Below are 8,801 nucleotides of genomic sequence, written 5' to 3'. Positions count from 1 at the left end.
GACTGGCACAGGATAGAACAGGGTTTAGGGATGTTGTACATAGGGGCACTATGAGTTGCAAACAACTCGACGGCACATAACAACAAACAACAACAACAACTACATAGTATGGTTATAGTATTAAGCAAATTCTGTCAGCTGTACCTTCAAAATATATCCAAATCAGACCAATTTTCATTACGTAGACTGTTAGCACTTTTCACCAAGCCAACATCATTCCTAGGATCCTAAATTTCCTGTGATAGGTTCCAGAGATGGTCCTTTACAGCAAGTCTTATTTCCTCATGCCCCTGCGAAATCTAAAACAGTCCTATGACATGTGTGTGATATTTATGATAAAAGGAAGTGGGTAAGTGATGTTGTATAACTTTTCAGAGTAGTTAATTAGATACTTTGTAACTTCTGCCTAGGTTTCCTGGAATGCTGGAGAAGAACTTAGCCCTATTTAAAAAGAAAAGAAGTCTGATGAATCTGAGGTGACAATGTTGTAAGGAAGTCTAAGATTTCCAGTGGGGAGGACACATGAGGTAAAAAATGCCGTCAGTACACAACTGCTTTGGCAAATCGCTAATTTTGTTCAGTCACATATTTCAGTATTTCTTTTATTGTCTATGTGTTTTACATCTCTCAGAATGTTTTAAAATTTTCCTTTTATATACATATACATAATTTTTTTTTTCCTGTTAGGTGTGATATAAAGATATATTTGAAATTTTATTCGCAATTGGACAACCAGGAACACAATGAATGTCATCACTATGCGGAGTCACCATTTTAAGTAATGTTAACGTTCACACCTTAAAAGAGGGTAGCAAACTATGGTCCAGTATCTCTTTTTACAAACAGTTTTACTGGGGCAGTTATACCCACCATTTGCATATGTAAACAGTCAAAGGCTGGCTTGGCTCTACAGTGACACACAGGAGAAAAGTGTGACAGATCAGACTGCCCACAAAGCCTAATATGCCTTCTGACCCTTTTCAGGCAACAGTGACTGATCCTGGCTTTACAGCAATCCTGGCCTATCTACAATGAGTTTAAAAAGAAACCCTTCTTTAGATGCTTCAATACAGAAGATTCTACGCTGACAAAACTACCTAGGACTTAGGTCTGGGATGGATTCAAAGAACAGTTTTGTTGTTAATAAGAAGAGGGTGGCTGGAGGGATTAAAAGTATTTGTCTCAGTACTTATTTGAAAATAAGAAGGGACAACAGGATAGCAAGAACTCTGGAATCTACTTATGTAATACAGTTTTTCTACAGCCAGGTCAAAAAGAGATGGTACGTCAAGCAGCTATCTCAGTGATCTACTGGGAGAAAAAAATAAACTGAACAAGGCAGCATGTCCTCTCATCTGAGCCTAGTCCTGGTAAAGGGACGGAGAGCTTCCGAGCTCTAGAGGGTGGATGGAAGAGAAGAGACCCATGGACAACAACTAACAGGTTACACAAACAACTGTGGCATGTATTCTTAGCTAAGTAAGAGAGATGGAGTAGTCTAACAGAACAAATACTATAAAAGAATTTTAACAAAATCACCCTCTTTTTCTTCTTTCATTTTTCTTGCTTTCTCTTGTGAAGATAGTATCAGTGAGAAATTCAATGTCTTGTCTTAGATAAGCATTTTTCCTTTTGAAGGTAAGTTATATACAAATTCATAACTATTGCTAAAATAATAAAAAAGAAATAAAGAAATTGAAGGAAATAAGCTAACTAGTAACAATGGTTCTTTTTTGGTATTGAGGATTAGGAATATTATTATGTTCTTTACAACATTTTGCATTTCCCAGATTTTTATAAAAAGTTATATAATTGAAGTGAGGAAGAAAAAGAGGAAGAAAGGGAAGGAGGGAAGAAAGAGAATAGTGGAATGATTATTTGTAAAGAAAAAGGGTATTAGACCCAGAAAGTGAAATATTAATTCAATTTCCAACTTGTAAACATACTTAATTTAAAGTGTTATTATCAGGAAGTTTTCCCAAATGAGAGGATGATGTGCTTCCTAAGGCTTGGAAGGGTCAGTCTAGAGACTAAGGGGTGTTGGATCCAGGCCATAGTCTTCTTAATTGTATGCTATATATCTGAAAGAGGATGACAGAAGAAGAATCAATGCCTTTCAGTGTGGAGTAATACACATACCACAGGTTGCCAAGAGAACCAACAGGTCTGTCTTTGAGAGGTGAAAACAAGTTTCTTCTTGAAGGTAAGGGTTTTGAAGCTGGGCATGTTGCCAGGAGGAACCAGTCCTTGGACAAGGACATCATGCTCTAAAGGGTAAATGGTCAGCCAGAAGAGGAAAACCCTGAATGAGATGAACTGGCAAAGTGATGTGACAATGGATTTAGGTTTGTTGGAGATGGTAAGGTTAGCTAATGAAGGTTCAGAGACATTGTTTACAGAGATGTAGACTCAATGGCGCAAACACCACAGAGCTGAGTTCATTCACATTGGTTTAGAATATGCAGCCAAACAGGATAAAATGCAGGTTGACCAAGGAGGTTATCCAACATGTCATACTGAACATACCTTAGAAGAAACTGATCACACAGGCGCTAAAGCAAAGTAAGCCGCTGCTGGCAAACAAGAGATTAAAACCAGAACATTAAAAAAGGAAGAGTTAAGGGTACTGATCTACCTATCCAGAATAGCCTTGATAGACAAAGAGGGCCAAGATCTTCTCAATAGCTACATTAAAAATGAGAGGAAGAAAAAAAATTTTTTTAAACTAAGCGTATGATGACAAAGCAGCAAAAATTGGAGAAAGAAATGGAGCTAAGAATGCTACTGAAGAATATGTGTATGATTTTAGAGACAAAATGATCACTATCTATGAAAAATTTTCCCTTTAGAATCTAGACTGGAATAAACTGTCTGTAGTATTGGAAGACACAGAAAAATGGCTTTATGTGAAAGGAGAGGACCAGCTTAAACAAGTTTATATGGGTAAGCTTCACAAACTAAAGAAATACTGCCAACCAATTCAAATGAGGTACGCAAGACAAGAAGAGAGATAAAAAAAAAACCACCAAACCTTAAATGACTTGGAGAAAGAGATTCAGCTTATCATGAAAGTAACAGGAGCATACAGAAACCAAGGTCAAAGATATGACCATTTAGATTCTGCTGAAATGAAAAAAGTGAAAAATATATCAGTAAAGCCATGAATTGGCTAAACAAGCTAAGTCTCAATGAAGATCATGTTGAAAGTGTTTCAGAAATAGTTGCAAAGTCAAAGGAAATGGGTAATTTCTGTAACCCTATCGTTTACAAATCCAAGCCAAAAGTAGAAAAGCTAAAAGTGAACAAAATGGACCAAGTGGATGGACAGAGTAGCACCGAAACTAAGCCAGATAAAACACAAGACAACTCCCAGCACACTGAATCTTCTGGAGCGTGTGAGTGGGCTAAGCCTTTTTTTTTGCTCTTTACAAAATTCAAACAGTGCAGGTAACCACAGAGGTTTTTGTGTTTTTGCATCTGGCACACACAGCCGATGTTTAGTTGTTCTTAATCACTTTTTATCACCTGGGTTTTACAGTAGTTTAGGAAAGTCTTTCATAGTGAATGAACCTCTGTTGCTGGCAGCAATCTACCTTATTTAATTATTTAATTACCTTATCAGCATTATGCAGATGACACAACCTTGCTTGCTGAAACTAAGCAGGAAATGAGGTATATGCTACAAAAAGTCAAGGACTATAGTCTTCAATACGGATTAAAGCTCAACATCAAGAATACAAAGGTTCTCACCACTGGGCCAACTGGCAGCATCATGACAGAAAGAGAAGAGACAGATTGTTAACACTTTCAGCTTACTTGGTTCTACAATCAACACTCTTGGCACCAGCAGTCAGGAAATCAAAAGTTGAATTGCATTGGGAAAGTCTGTTGTCAGAGACCTCTGTAGAGTACTGAAGAGCAATGATGTCAGTCTAGGGACTAAAGTATGTCTGATCCAGGCTTTGATCTTTGTAATTACTTGCTTTGCATTAGAGAGCTGGACAATGATTAAGGATGACAGAAGAAGAATCGATGCCTTTACGTTGTCATCATCTTGGAGAAGAGCGTTGAACATATGAACTGCCAGGAGAATAAACAGGTCATATCTGGAGAGAGTGAAACCAAGTTGCTCCCTGGAGGCAAGGATATTGAAGCTCCACTCATATACTCTGGACATGTGGACAGGAGGGATCAGTTTTTGGAGAAGAACATCATGTTTGGAAGGGTGGCGAAACAGCACAGGAGAATAAGACCCAGGATGAGATGGGCTGACTGACTGGAGATGTGGAATATGGTGGGGTTCAGAGTTGTACAGAGGCAACAACAACTGGGATAAACTTCAGCTCCTTATACTGTAAAGGATATTACACTGCACTGCTGATGCAGAAGCACAGATTTAATTGCATCATTATTTTGGGGGGAAATGTTGTTTAAAGCCTCTGAGGAACTAATCTTTTTTTCGAGTTACTTTGTTATAAATGTTAAAACAGTAAAACGTTTGCCCACAAATTAGTCCATCTCATTGACGTATCATGAGAAATCGAAAGCTTTGTTATCATCACATGAATTAACATCATTTTAAAACAAACACAAAGTTTTATGTTACAGTGACATTAGCAGTTTGCTTCTTTATTAGTAACATGGTTTGACATTTTCTAGGCTAATTCACTCATTTTTTTGTTTTCTTCCACATGAAACGTCTTTTCTGATATGCTGGACCTGAATACCAGCTGCTTCTAATATAATGTTAATTTAAAGATGTAAAAGCATAAATGACAGTACTGCTTTCAGTACTGCTAACCCAGTCAGATATGCATCTGTGATGTTAATAACTTTAGTTTGGTTTTCATAGTTGTTTCAGATATGTCTTGAAAAAGGTGCAACCAGAGTGCTAATTGGAAGAAAAGATGGTAAAACATCATCTCACATACTCTGATTTTATTGAGGAGTAATGATGTCTTTTTGAGGACTAAGGCACACCTGATTCAGGCTATGGTGTTTTAGTCATTTGCTATACATCTATGAGCTAAACAATGATGAGAGAAGAACTGATGCCTTGAACTATAGTGTTGGAGAAGAGTGCTGAAGATCTCATGGACTGCCAACAGAACAAAGATATACGTCTTGAAAAGGACATCATGTTTGGGAAGGTGAAGGGATGACAAAAGAGAGGAAGATCCTCCACTAGGTGGAATGACACAGAGACTAAACAATGGGCTCGACCATGTCAGAGATTGTGAGGATGACAAGATTGGACAGAGTTTAGAAGTATTGTTCATATGGTCAGTGTGAGTCGTACTTGACTTAAAAGCACCTAATGGTAACAACAAAGTTGATTTTGTTAATAGTGACATAGGTTAGGGAGAGCTGGCATAATTGTATTATATACCTTTATCAATGATTTGCTTAATACTAAGATAAAAACAATAATATACTATCACAGGTTTGGAAGCAGGAGTGGCATCCACATCCTAAACAACATGCCTCTGGAAACTTCATCAACTCTGAGAAATGCTGCTGGTTTAGAGGGGCTTCAGGCCTTTCTATTCATAGGGTCGCTATGAGCCGTGCTCGACTTGAAGGAAATCAACAGCAGCAAAATGATAAAAACAATGTTAAACTAATAATCATACTTGAAAAGGAGCATTTATATCATAAAACTTAGAAAATAATTCTTGTCATAAAATCAACTATGTTCTTTATTAACAGGCAATATAGACAATGTTACATAGTGTAGCAAGATATGATGTGATTATAGTTCTTCTTGTTCCTTTACCTGTTACACACACACACTCCAAAAATGATATTATCACTTTACCTTTTAGTTTCTATTCAACCCCCTGATTGTTCTTCTTAAATGCAATAACAGTTAAAAAGCAGTAAAAAAAACACACCACAACACCACAGTGGAAATACTCCAATAAACATAGCTTTAGTATAGAAACCTTAGTTCATCTTGCTTTGGTCAAAATAGTTGAAGAGCCATGAATAATGCAAGGGTAGGCTGAAAATTACTGACTGACACAAAAATGAAAAGATAACAGATTTCAGGGACAACATATACAAGACTTCAGATTCCTCTGAGTATGCTAAATAAAGATTTTTATAGGAAAAGTAATCTACGTATTTGCTCTACAAAAACTTTTTTCTTCAAACTGTATTCTCATTAAAAAGCAGTTTGCATATTCATCTAACAAATCAAAACTCAACAGGAAACAACATCAACTAAATTCTTAATATTTTGCCAACAGATGTCTAAATTTGGGTAAGTGTTCTCTGTAAATATGATAACCGTCCTGCTTTTCAGAGTTACTTCTGAGTGAGCTTCTGTCAATTAGCTAATAGAAGAAGATGGACTGCAAGCCCATCATTACCAGTCTGATAATAAGAACTGGCTTCTAAAAGTAATTTTTCATAGTCTTCCATATCACACACATGATTTCCTTGAGGATGTGACACTGCAACAGTAAGGGGTGAGACTTCACTTCTGAACTCCAAATTTCTTTCATATACTTGCTGCCTAAGTCTCTTAGAAAACTTCATTTTATTGTTTATTTTATAAGTATACAAAGTGAATGTAATGAGATAGGAGTGGTTCAGCAAACTTCGTGTACTGTAGTAACGTTTAAGGAGCTTTTGAGGTCAATCATATGTAAGTTAACAGCAACTTCTTTTAAAATATAAGCATTTTCTAGTATATTATGTCATAGAAACAAGATAAAATATATTTGATCAGTTTCTGTCACAATTCATAAACTTTGGGTTACAAAGGAAAGTTTTGTTGATGGGTCTGATTATCAGAGAAATAAATTATATCTGTACCTTTTTAATTTTTATATAAAATATAACTTTATTATTAGTAAAACCGATCTATATATCACACTTATTATTTTGCTTGTTCAGTGCACTGAAAAGGAAACTCAATGGAGTTTTGGTGGCATGTTTCGCTACTAATACCAAAAAAACCTCTTTTGCTGTTAAGTTGCAATTGAAACATAGCTGACCCTCCAGAGGGATTTCAGAAGCTGTAAATCGCACAAAAAGAGACAATCTTTCTCCCAGAGTAGCAGCTGGTGGATTCAAACCATCTGCCTTTAGGTTGGCAGTGCAACTCTTTACCTATTAGGACACCAGAGCTCTCTAATTCTTAAAAAGAAACACAAAGGATCCATAGAGAAACGATCCATAGCAATAGGGTTGAAAAAAGAACTTTCAGTAGGATGTACAGAGAAATTCTCTGAGACCCAGGAATGTATAAACATTTTTTGGGGTTTTTTTCTAAATGTTTAAATTTATAGAGGAAAAAAAGTAATTTTTTTAATTTTTGGAGTTTTTCTGAGAACATGTACAAAAGAATAATACTGTTTATATTCATTTGATGGGGTTTCTATCTGAGACAGAAATATGTATGGAATAAAACCATAAAAATCACTGTATCTTAATTTCAACTTTACTGTGTTGCCCAAGTAGCAGGTTTAGATGTTATCAACCTAGTCTTTTAGTTTTTTAAATCTTAAAAGCTTTTTACAAGGCAGACAGATTTTTTTATTATTTCCTTTAATATAATTTATATGCATATTGTGGAAAGTATAGCATAAATACATAGTACAAAATTTTGAAGGACACAAGAAGTGATTCCATAGTGAAGTCTTCATCTTCCACATCTGTCATTACCTTTTATTGTTATGTGCTGTCGAATCGTGTGCACTCATATTGACACTAGAGGGGGTCCTGAACCCTGTCCTACCCCGAGTTACGACAAGCTCTGAACTACTGTGAGCCAATCTCACAGTCTCTGACACACTAGTTCCCATTACACCAGTCACTGTGTAATCTATCTCATTTGGGGTCTTTCTCTCCTGCGCTGTTTCTCCACCTTTCCAAGCATGATGTCCCTCTCAAAGGACTGGTTCCTCCTGGTAACATGCCCAAAGTATGTGAGACAGAGTTTAAAATCCTTGTCTCCAGAGAACAAGATGGTTTCACCCTCTCCAGTGAGTGGTCACTTTACACAGATCCATTTAACCAGCTCCTAATACAGCTTGTTAAATAGAAATCCAATTCATATGCAGCCACACTTTTTCTTTAAAAAAAACCCCAAAACTCACATGTCTAAACAAATAGCTAGTTTTAAACCAATTTCTAGAGAAGTGCATCAGGTTTGGTAAAACTGTGAAGAAGCACGACCCTCAACAAGATGAAATGACTACAAGAATGGGCTCGAACACTATCCATGACTGTGGGGACGTCACAGGACTGAACGGTGTTTAATTCTCTTGCATTGCTTAGAACTGAGTATGAATGTCACTTTCGACTATGTGTTGTTGTTATGTGCTATCAAGTTGGGATCAACACATAGCTAACCCTCCAGTAGGTTTTCAGAGGCTGCAAATCAATAAGAGGAAATTGTTCTTCTTTATCCTGGTGGACTCAGACTGCACACCTCTGTATATAAAACTGTGCTGTTTCATTCAGAGCCACTAGTCATTTGTGGCTATTGAGTAATTAGGTTGTAACTGATTGGCAATTGTATGAGACTTGAATACAAACATGTGCATCAAAGATTTCAAAGATTTAGTTAAAAATGAAAATATCATGAATTTTAAAATTAACTATTAAAATATATGTTAAATATATTCTTTTTTAATTTTATATTGGGTTGCACTGAAAATTCGTATACATTGTGTTTCATTTGTACACACTGTGCTTCACATATTTCTTCATTCACATTGTTGTTGCTAAGAGGTTACTCCTAGCAACCCTATGAATGAAAGACCTGGACCCTCGTATAAATTTCATCC

The 8,801-nt window shown here is 36.3% G+C and overlaps 1 protein-coding gene across 3 annotated transcripts in view; it reads right to left on the bottom strand.

The window, feature by feature from the left end:
• The window catches only part of HMBOX1 (homeobox containing 1), a 361,830-nt gene that overhangs the window by 96,606 nt on the left and 256,423 nt on the right, over positions 1–8,801 (bottom strand). The window lies entirely within an intron of this gene.

Source organism: Elephantulus edwardii, unplaced genomic scaffold (assembly GCF_000299155.1).
Source record: "Elephantulus edwardii isolate Elephantulus edwardi_28Jun2011 unplaced genomic scaffold, EleEdw1.0 scaffold00038, whole genome shotgun sequence".
Lineage (NCBI taxonomy): Eukaryota > Metazoa > Chordata > Mammalia > Macroscelidea > Macroscelididae > Elephantulus > Elephantulus edwardii.
The sequence above is the reverse complement of the archived record's forward strand: the minus strand, read 5'-3'. Positions and strand labels throughout refer to the sequence as shown.